At 48.3% G+C, this 11,552-nt stretch overlaps 1 non-coding gene across 1 annotated transcript; it reads left to right on the top strand.

Moving 5' to 3' along the window:
- Positions 1-8,368: 8,368 nt before the first annotated feature.
- On the top strand, positions 8,369-8,441 carry TRNAV-GAC (transfer RNA valine (anticodon GAC)). Its single transcript has one exon. It is a non-coding gene; the product is annotated as a tRNA-Val (tRNA).
- The last annotated feature ends 3,111 nt before the right edge of the window (positions 8,442-11,552 follow it).

The raw sequence follows: 11,552 nt of genomic DNA, 5'->3' as shown, positions 1-11,552 counted from the left end.
TTCTGAAATTTACTCATCCAGCTGAACTCTAAATGCTTACAGTTTATAGGCTATGTGAATGCACTTGCAAATCTAGACTGAATTCATCTAATAAGGGTCTACCTAGTTTTAATAGATGGAGAGCAGATTGTGTCTCCCCATTCCTTTCATCTCCTAAGAGGCACTTGTGATATCGGATTCTGCTGCTCCCTCACACACGCCTCTTGCACAGTCAGCATGAAGCAGATAGAACCACTTGTTCCTTACAGCCTTGGCTGCCAAAGAGCAGTGTACCTCTAGCTGGCACAGTGTGAATGATTGGCGCAAGCCCTAAAAGGGGTGGATCGGTGGGGAATACTGTGTCAAAGAATTGGCATTCACTTAGCCAGGCTCCAACGTTTCAAACCACGGCAGCTGGACCAATTTTGCTTTCCAGTTATTTGTGTGGTTTATTTTATTTGGTTGGCGGCGCAGGAAGCCAAATGAATTTATTCTGCCAGATTAAAAGTTTTGTGTCTTTCTATAACAAATGTTTGTCAATCCAAAGAGATGGTTTATTTATCTGTGTATTTTGAACCAGAGATGGTATTTTAGAGGCTTCAAAAGGCAGCCAAAATATAATCCTGACTGCATTATTTCACCAACATCTCACTGATATTCATAGATCTCTCTATATAAATACTCTATGGCAAGGATTCAACCTTGGGCAGTTGTTCATAATGGCTGAATTAAAGTCAGTTGATGGCTCTTAAATATGTGAGTGAAACTTAGTCCTCTAATGCTCACTGGTATTTAAACTTTCCACATCCATTGTTATAGTGCATTATTCTTGGGTGATTATATTGAAGCCAACAGAGAACTGCACTAGGTTACATAATCTGAATGTTGTGCCTAAATTCCATATTCACTTCCACAAATGCAGTGACTCTCCACTTCATCTGGTATATGCCTGTATGGGAGGGGTTGTTGCTTAGCGATAAAGCATCTGCTTTTGCATGTGAATGATCCCAGGTTCGGTCACCAGCATCTTCAGTGAAAAGGATCAGGTAGGAGGTGCTATGAAAGACTGTCACCTGAAACCCTGGGCAACTGCTGCCAGTCAGGGGAAGATCATACTGGCGTTTCTAGACCAATGGCCTGAATCACTAGCCCTTTTCACAAGGTGAGCGCACGTACAAGGTACACTTGATTTCTTTTTATACATGCATTGAGTCATTCTCATGTTATATTCAATGCATGTACATGTGATTTAAACCCTATATTTATCCAAATACCGACCCCCAGTTTCATTTGTAAAGAAACAGCACGCTGGCTCTTCCTTACAAACAGGCTTGCACATGTGAACTTGGCAGCTTCATGTGCTCATTTGCTCTACTCTTTTTTCTCTCTGCCCTAGCTTGGGGCAGAGTTCTCTTGGTGTTTTTTTCTTGCCTTGTGACATTCCACTGGTATACTGGTGACACCCTATAAATGAGAATAAGACTATGTTCAAGAACTATTTAGGGTAATCAACATGGTTATATTGAATTCCAGTTACATTAATGAGGTGAGGTCCTATTAGCAAGGACTAAAATAGTGGGAGTTCTGATCCCAGCTTACCCACGAAGCTCTCTGGCAGCCCTGGCAAAGTCATTTATCTCTCAGCCTTTCTGCCAGCAGCTCCTCCTGATGTCTCCAAGGCTGCCCCAGGTTTCTAGGGCAGTTTGCTGAGCAGTGTGAAAAGCTGCTGTCAGAAGCAGAGCGTCATGTAAGCCCTGCAGTCTGCCCAGAACTCAATGAGAAACCTTTTCATTTGCAGCCTGCTTGAGATGGGACATTTGACATTTTTTTTATACTGGCAAAAATATTTTCATGCTGAGCAAGGCTTTTAAGGTGTATCGTGCAGCAAGTAGGGAAATATGTGGTCGAAAATCCTCTATGATCCTTCCTAGCATTAACAGAAGGGGAAGCCCTTGGCCATTAATCCCAGTCTTGGGGACAGAGTGTTAACTTGCAGGAAGCTGGGACAACGACCAAGAAACCGAGTTCTTATACATACAGCCCCCTTTGTCTCAAGGCCAGAGTGGGAAAGTGGAAAGACTGAAGGCATTCTTTACACCCCTTTTTTTTCTATAAAAGTTCCATGACATGTATGTCTCCTCGGACCAGAAAAGTAGAAGATCGGGAACGAGTCTCCCTTGTCTTAGTTGAGCAAACTGCCCGTAGAAAGCTGTAATTTAAAGTAAATAGCCTATTGGCGTGACTCAGTTTTGGTGGACGGAGGTGGTCTCGGCAGGCAGGCAGACAAGGCAGATAAGAGAGCAGCAGCAACACGGCCATTATGGGCACTAAAACTGACAGAAACCAAACAGTCCAGCTCCCAGACTTCAAACTCAAGGTAACTAGTTCTGACCAGCTTTAGAGAGACGAAACAGCTAGCTAAGACATCTTAAAACTTGAGTGATAAAAGAACCAACCTCGTTCCATCCGCCACCTTTAACCGGGTGTAAGAACTGGTTGTAAGCCCGAGCTAAGCGAGCTACAGTTTAGGGCCTCAGATTATAAAGGACCTCTAAATACAATTTAAAAAAACCTAAATGGCTTCTGGGTGGCTCTGAGCCTGTCTTCTAAATCCCTCTTTCCAAAAGAGCTTTAAGTATCTGTATTTTAAAATTTATTTATAAGATTTATACTCCGCTTTCCTGCTCTCATCAGGGCCACCAAGGCGGTGAAAAAATTAAAAACGTGCATTATAAAAACATTAAAATTAAAGCACAGGGCAGGAAGGAGGGATCACTGAGGGAACTAAATCTTCACCTGATGTCAACAGAAGGGGTGGGCAAGTCTGTGGAGAGAGAGTTTTGGTGCCACAACCGAGAAGGCCTTCTCCAGGGATGGCAACCACCTAATCTCAAAAAGGGAGGGCATCCAGAGCAGGGCCTCAGAAGATGCCCACAGCAGTCAGGTAGCTTCGTAAAGGATTAGGTTGTCCTTCAGGTATCTTAGCCCAAAGCCAGAATAACAAAAATGCAGAACATACATTTCATGGTGGGGTAGGGTTGCCAACCTCCAGATGGTGGCTGGAGATTTCCTGCTATTACAACTGATCTCCAGGCAACAGAGATAGGTTCGCCTGGAGGAAATGGAAGGTGGACTCTATGGCATTTAAGTCCCTCCCCTCCCCAAACCCCTTCCTCCTCAGGCTCTGCCTCCAAAATCTCCAGGTATTTCCCAACCCGGAGCTGGCGACCCTATGTGGGGGGTCATGGCAAACCATAGAATAAGTACTTGATGAAGATTTAGGAATAAATTGAGTTTAGTGTTATAGGAGATGAAAACAGTTTCATCCATCCCCCCCCCCCCAACTTCTTGAGATCAGTATGACCCCATTATCTGTTAAGGGTTTTAAGCAGTCTTATAAGGAAAACCAGTGTTACTGCCATCCCCATATTGCAGATAAGGAGTTTAGGGTAGAAGACAATGGTTTCCCTTGTGATCAGTCATTTGAGCATAAGGAGAAAAAATGGATGACGGATCTCGTGGACTCTGTGATGTCAGTTCCCAGAAGTGATATCACAGTGTTCGCAAAGCACTAGGAATTTCCTGTAATCTCTATTTCCCATATCCTGGGATTCTCCTATATGCTTACAGATAATTTACTTTTTATTTTCCAGGGAAGAGGGCGGAGTTCTAAAGAATGGCAGCTCAAGCAACTCATTAACTGCATTTTAATTGATGTCCACACAAAATGGCTGCCACAGGAGGCGGAGCCAGCCACAAAATGATTGCCACAGCTTAACTTCAGTAACTCAGTGCAGATCCTTGGGCTGTGGTGGCAGCTGCTGCCAAAGCAACGTTTCAAAAAATCTGCACAGCCAATTAAATCTCCAGTAGTTAAGCAGAAGCCTTGCTGGGCAAAAGCCCTTACCTGGCCCCACCCACATCCTGAAAACACTTGGCGGGTGCCAGAAAAGATGTCCGTGGGCGCCATGGCACCCACAGGCACCACATTGGGGATCGTTGACATACCAAAGGCAAAACAAGAACACTGATTTACCTGGAGCAGGTATCAAAAAAGGGGGGGCAGGGCTGGATTAAGACGTGCTGAGACACTAATCTATGTCAAGTTGAACAGAAACCACAGCATTACAAAAGAAAATGGTAATTTAGTAAATTTAGTAATTTTTTAAAATGCAAATGCTTCTCCTAATCTGAGGTCCTCAGCTGGTTTAGCCTGTGCGTAAATTCAGTTCGGAGTGGGGGGTGGGGCACTGTCATAAATAATGATAGCTAGATCATATTTTGAACACTACTGTTTTGGATGCCCACCAAGAAGTGTGGTTATGAATACATTAAATTACATTCTTGTTACAGACCTTTCCTGTCTTCTTCATTATCGAATTATTTAGTGAAATTCTTCCTTGTGCTGAATCTAAACTTAGATTGCCTATTTGGCAGATCACTGCTGTCTCTGTTCTGCAAGTTCTGCAATGATTGTGCTTAAATGATTTCATGTTTAAATCATTGGGTGCTTCCGTCTAGACATTAGGAAGAATTTTCTAACAGAGCGGTTCCTCAGTGGAACAGGCTTCCTCGGGAGGTGATAAGCTCTCCTTCCCTGGAGGTTTTTAAGAGGAGGTTAGATGGCAATCTGTCAGCAGTGCTGATTCTATGACGGGTGGGGAACCTCAGGCCCGGGGGCTGTATGCGGCCTCCGAGGACATTTTTTGTGGCCCTCGGGAGCTCCGGGGCCCTGCTGCAGAGGCGGGGCACAGGGCGGCCCTCCCAGAGGGAGTTCCTGGCTTACAGCGGCGCTGCGGTGCCCTTTGGACCTCCTCTCGCCGACGGTTGGCTGTTGAGCAGCAAGAGGGAGGGGGAAAGAGGCTGGTGGCTCCCTGCGGCAGAGCATGCATGCAGGAGCCGATCGGGCTTCGGGGGGGCCCTTTTGTGGACTCTGGGGAGGAGAGGTCATAGAGACTGGGGCCCGGTCGCACGGGGCTCTGTGCGCCGCCGTGTGTGTGTGTGGGGGGGGGGCAGGGGAGGCTGAGGCCCAGTCGCACAGGGCCAGCGTGCGTGTGTGGGTGTGGGGGGGAAGGCTTTCTCTCTTTTCTTTTTTTCTGTCACTCTCCTTTCTCTCCCTCTCTTTCTCCCTCTTTTTCTGTCTCTTTCTTTGTCTCCCTTCGTCCTTTTCTTTCTTTCTCCCTCTCTCTTCTTTTCTTTCTCCCTTTCTCCCTCCCTCCCTTTTCCTCTTTCTCTGTTTTCCTTCCTCCCTTGCCAATCGACTGTGGGCTGCGCCCCCCTGGCACCTCGTTTGCTCGGGCCCTATGCTGGCTGCCCTTCCGCCTGGGAGGGGGAGTGGGGGCACCCTGCAGGCCTTCTCTGTGTGGCCTCCCCTGGGGTTGCCAACCTCCAGGTGGTGGCTGGAGACCTGGCAACCCTAGCCTCTCCCCCCCACCGGGAGATCTATACCTGGTATGGCCCCTGAATGATGTCATAAATGTGCAAATGGCCCTTGGCAGGAAAAAGGTTCCCCACCCCTGTTCTATGACCTTAAGCAGATGATGGCATCTTGGCCATCTTTTGAGCATGGAGTAGGGGTCACTGGGGGTGTGGGGGGGAGGTAGTTGTGAATGTCCTGCATTGTGCAGGAGGTTGGATGATCCTAGATGGATCCTGGTGGGGTCCTTTCCAACTCTATCATTCTATGACTCATCCATTTTGGGCATCCTTTCACTAAACATGTCTATTAAAGAGCAAGTTTTCCTATGTTCCAAATCCAATTAATCTGATTAATGCCATTTTACACTTCCTAAACAGAAAGTTACCCTGCATCACATTGACTTGATTGCTTCCATGTCATACTGTGCTCTGTCCTTTTAAAAAAACTGAGCAAGGAAAACGTTTTAAGTATCACTTCTCCCATTAGCCCAGTACAATGGGTTATTAAACCAAATTGTTTGGAAACAATTGTAATGTAATCCTGTACTGAGTTACCCCAGGCTAAACCTATCGAAATCAATGAGCTTAGACTGGAGTAACTCCACACAGGATTGCACTGCCTGTTCTGCTTATATCCTCATGTACTTCCATATGGGAACTGTAGCAATAGATGCTGGTTTTCCTGAGCATACATCTCTCTTTCTGAAATTTAATATGCAAGCTCAATATAATCAATAAAGGAATGGTATAACAAGCTATTGATAATGGGCTTAGTCACATAACCAATAGCAAATACTAGCCATGAGAAAAGCCAGCATGGGGAAGCCTGGTAATGTGTATCCATTACCAGATTCCAACTCTGTTTTTCCTGATGCTTCCCTAAGCATACTGCAAGATGAATACTGTGTGCAGTAATGGGATAAAACTAGTTCCTCAGAGGTTGGCAGCCATCACAGGCATGCTTTTCCAAATGCTTTTCTCATAGTTAGAGGCTTGTCATTTGCCCGCTGCCAGTAGGCAGTCCTCTGCCCCCACCCTTAATCCCCCACCCCTGATAATTTGAGGAGCAGGAGAAACGGGATGGTGGGGGGACAGCATCAATAGGGACGTTCTAGGAATTTGGGTCAGCATCAATAGGGACGCTCTAGGAATTTCCAGTAGTGTATGGTCTTTGCCCTGGATGGCCCAGGCTAGCCTGATCTCGTCAGATCTCAGAAGCTAAGCAGGGTCAGCCCTGCTTAGTATTTGGATGGGAGACCACCAAGGCATACCAGGGTTGCTGTGCAGAGGAAGGCACCGGCAAAAACCACCTCTGTTAGTCTCTTGCCATGAAAACCCCAAAAGGGGTCACCATAAGTCAGCTGCGACTTGACGGCACTTTGCACACACACATGGTCTTTGCCATAGAGATTAGAGAAAATTCCTAAAATATCACCTGAAAGTGACATCACTTCCTCCTGAAACTCCACCTTCCCCAGGTACATCTCCTAGCTTTTGCCGGCACGGGGATGAGAACCCTACATAGTTAAAGTATAAAGGAAGAGGCCTTACTTTATAAGCTGAGTACCGTATATACTCGAGTATAAGCCGAGTTTTTCAGCCCAAAAAAAGGGCTGAAAAAAGCCAACTCGGCTTATACTCGGGTCAATACGGTAGGGTAGGGGAGGGGGGAGGAGGGAGGAGGGAGGAGGGAGGAGGAAAACCTACCATTGCCGCCATCCTTCGCTGCCGGCCCACTCGCGTTCCCGCGGCCTGGGAGCGGCCAGCGGGGCCTGCCTGGGAGCAGGCAGGCCTCGCCGCCGCCCCCGCCCCCCCGCCGCCGGCCCGCTCTCCTGGGAGCGGCCAGCGGGGCCTGCCTGCTCCCAGGCAGGCCTCGCCGCCGCCCCCGCCGCCGCCCCCGCCGCCTCCCCGCTCGCCTTCCCGCGGCCAGCGGGGCCTGCCTGGAAGCAGGCAGGCCTCGCCGCCGCCCCCGCCCCCCCGCCGCCGGCCCGCTCTCCTGGGAGCGGCCAGCGGGGCCTGCCTGCTCCCAGGCAGGCCTCGCCGCCGCCCCCGCCCCCCCGCCGCCGGCCCGCTCTCCTGGGAGCGGCCAGCGGGGCCTGCCTGCTCCCAGGCAGGCCTCGCCGCCGCCCCCGCCCCCCCCGCCGCCCCCCCCGCCGCCGGCCCGCTCTCCTGGGAGCGGCCAGCGGGGCCTGCCTGCTCCCAGGCAGGCCTCACCGCCGCCCCCGCCGCCGCCCCCGCCGCCTCCCCGCTCGCCTTCCCGCGGCCAGGGAGCGGCCAGCGGGGCCTGCCTGGGAGCAGGCAGGCCTCGCCCCCCCCGCCCCGCCCGCCCCCCCCTTGCCGCCGGCCCGCTCGCCTGGGAGCGGCCTGCGGGGCCTGCCTGCTCCCAGGCAGGCCTCGCCGCCGCCCCCGCCGCCTCCCCGCTCACCTTCCTGCGGCCTGGGAGCGGCCAGCGGGGCCTGCCTGGGAGCAGGCAGGCCCCGTCGCCGCCCCCCGCCGCCGCCGGGCCCGCGAGGGTTCCTCCGGCCAGCAGGGGCCTCCTGCAGGTCCAGCAAGGCCGCGCCGCCATCCCCGCCGGGCCCGCGAGGGTTCTTCGGGCCGGCAGCGGCCTCCTGCAGGGCCGGGAAGGCTGCGCCGCTGCTTCCTGCCGCCGCTTCTCATGGTGAGTAGGGGGTTCAGGGGCTCTTCCCCCTCCCCCCCTTGAATGGCACTGGGGTCGGGGTGGGTTGGGGTGGGTTGGGAGGTCCCGGGAGGCCGGTGGGAGGGCGACCTGGGGCAGGGGCAAGATCTTCCCTGCGCTCTAAAATGGCGGCCGCCATTTTAGAGCGCAGCTTTACCAGAAAAGGGAATTTCTTATTGACCCTCGGCTTATATGCGGGTCAATAAGAAATTCCCTTTTCTGGCCTCAAGTTTGGGGGGGTCGGCTTATACTCGGGTCGGCTTATACCCGAGTATATACGGTACCCCTTTGGGGGGGGGCTGTGGCTCAGTGGTAGAGCATCTGCTTGACATGCAGAAGGTCCCAGGTTCAATTCCCGGCATCTCCAGTTAAAGGGACTAGGCAGGTAGGTGATGTGAAAGACCTCTGCCTGAGACCCTGGAGAGCTGCTGCTGGTCTGAGTAGACAATACTGACTTTGATGGACCAAGGGTCTGATTCAGTGTAAGGCAGCTTCATGTGTTCATGTGTGTTCATGCAAGAGATCTCTCAATTGCACTTTTTGCCTGGGAATATGGCAACAAGATTCTATTTTATTGAGAAGTGAACATCCCAGGACTAAGCACATGTGTGTGTTTGTCTGCACCACCAACACAAGGTTGCTACAGTGATGTCATATTTTGTAAAGTTGCACTGGAGTGTGTGTACATGCTCGTGTACGTGTCTATTATTTTAAAAAGAATTTGTGCCATATCTTCTACTACAGGTACACCCAAAGAGATATGTAATACTAATAACAACAAATCAGGAATAATCAGAAGAACATACCCCAAAAAATCCCCCATTTCCCCCCACCCCAATAATTCTAGGTCACAGTCACTCGTCGGTGGTGGTTTGCAATCATTATTGCAAGCCATAGAACTGTGGTCTAATTTTTAAATTGCTTTCTTAGCTAAGTTTGGGAGCTTTTAAAGGAGAGAGAGAGATTTTAAATTGTAAAAACTAATAAACATACAAACTTTGACCTATAGAAGTACAGATACAGATTATCTGCCCATGTATTTGTAGATGATTTCAGCCGATTGAAGTCTCAGTTCCATGTTGACACTGGAAAAGCTGGGAAATGGTGCCTTCTGGAAGCTGTTGGCTGTAAAGGGCTAAAAGACGGGGGTGGAGCGATTATTGATGGTCATTTCCTTGGGAACGATCACGCCATATCTTAAGATACTCCCAGGATTAACCTTCTTTAATTACAAGTTAAGCTGATGTTCCACTATGAAGTAGGCAGAATAGAGCAGGATTAGTTTTAAATGGATTTCATTGATCTACTTTCCAGGCAGGCTCATTTTGTAACGTTGGAGGCAGCGGGTAGATTCTGGAACTATAAACTTGATGTTTTCCAAATTAGGCTAAATTTAACTCATATTTAAAGTGTAGCATGAGTGCACACTTAATTTCATTTTTAAAAAATGGCAGTAAAATTATTGGGGGGGGGGAATATATATATATACCTAAATTACACACCCCTATTTAAATAAGAGTAAAAGAAAAGAGTAAAATAATTTTTTTTTATTTAAGAGATTTTATTCATTGGGAAGTAAGATGCACACTTTTTCAATGTTTCTCATTCTAATTTTTTTAAGCCACTGGTAGAATTAGGGTTGCCAACCTCCAGGTACTAGCTGGAGATCTCCTGAACTGATCTCCAGCTGATAGAAATCAGTTCCCCTGGAGAAAATGGCCATTTTGGAAGGTGGACTCTATGGCATCGAAGTCCCTTCCCTCCCCAAACCCCGCCCTCCTCAGGCTCTGCCCCCAAACCCTCCTGCCGGTGGCGAAGAAGGACCTGGCAACCCTAGGTAGAATCCATATGTGAGTATGTCTGTCCATTAGGCTAAACAAATCAAGGACTGGAAAGGGGAAGGAAGGGGGGGATGTTCTCACATTTCTGTGGTTTTGTCCTGCCCATTCTATGGATTGGACCATTTCATCGTGTGGCTTTTCAGTTTTGTAGTTCTGGTTTAGGTTTTCCAATGCATTTTCTAGTTTTGGGGCCCAGTTCTTGCTTCTATTTTAAGTTGTTTTTGTTACATGTATTTTGCTGTACATTGTTTCTATTGTGTTGTTTAATAAATAACTAATTTCTAAAAAGAGTAAAAGAAAAGAAACCTGAGGAGGAACTTCAGTTTTTGCATTTGTTTAATTTTTTAAGACGAGGCTGTGGTGTTAGGATTCTGACTGGAATGAAGAGACCAAGACCAGCTTCCCAAATGCTGTTTGAAATGGTTTTTCAGACTTTTCCTTTGTTGGTTGGTGTGTATATGTCAAAAACAGAAAAGCAGTTTTAAATGTATTAGTACCATGTTTTTGAATCAATTGATGACCATGCAAGAAAGTTGATTTACATCTGCATTTCAGCCGCTTTGTCCTTTATAATGCTTGGGCAGTTTTGGTATACTATGTTTATAGGGTTGCCAACTTCCTGGTACTAGCTGGAGAGCTCCAGCTATTACAACTGATTTCCAGCCAATAGAGATCAGTTCACCTGGAGAAAACGGCCTCTTTGGCAATTGGACTGTATGGCATTGATGTCCCTCTCCTCCCAAACCCTGCCATCCTCAGGCTTCGCCCCCAAAACCTCCCACCAGTGGTAAAGATGGACCTGTTAACTCTATATATTTAATTTCTTACTCTCCTGCTAAGAAATTTTGATGTCACTTCTTTTAATTTTCAATATCTGTGAAACAGAAAGGATGTATTCAAGTCTTTTGTGAGATAACTCTAATATCTGTGAATGTCCTAATTCCAACTTCTACTAAATTTTCTCAGGTGCATTCCCATAATTAATAAAACATCGGCCGAATGTGTCCTACTAGATGATTCATAAGTTTCAGAAACTGGGCATGGATTTGGAGTCAGCAAAATTAAGCAAATAAGTGCTGATGAAAAGAAAAAAAATAGGTACTTCACATTTTCTGTTTCTTAAACTAAGGGCTTGAGATTAGGGTTGTCAACCTCCAGGTCTGCCAGGTCCCCTGTCGCCTCCAGCAGGAGGCTATCAGGCTGCTTTTGGGATTGCGCGCACGCGTGAATGCGCGCTTTGACACGCATTTGCGTCACTTCCGGTTTACAACCAGAAGTGCCTTCTTGCAAGGGGCCTGTTCCTCTTAGTTTGAGTGGTAAAGTGACCCTTTACCACTCAAACTAAGAGAAAAAGGCCCCTCACTAGGCAGCACTTCCGGTTGCCCGCCGACCCTCAGGTGGCAATTGGAATCTATGGAATTGAAGTCCCTCCCCTCTCCAAATCCTGTCCTCCTCAGGCTCCGCCCCCCAAATCTCCAGGTATTTCCCAACTCGGAACTGGCAACTCTACTTGAGATACAGAAACAAAATAAGGCTAGGGTACAAATGGACCTGTTGATGATCTTAGGGATAAATGATGCTATAGACTTGTAGGCTTTTGGGCCCTTTCAAAAAATATGAACGAGGGATGAGCATTT

Source organism: Euleptes europaea, chromosome 8 (genome assembly GCF_029931775.1).
Source record: "Euleptes europaea isolate rEulEur1 chromosome 8, rEulEur1.hap1, whole genome shotgun sequence".
In the NCBI taxonomy this organism is placed as follows: Eukaryota; Metazoa; Chordata; class Lepidosauria; order Squamata; family Sphaerodactylidae; genus Euleptes; species Euleptes europaea.
The sequence above is the reverse complement of the archived record's forward strand: the minus strand, read 5'-3'. Positions and strand labels throughout refer to the sequence as shown.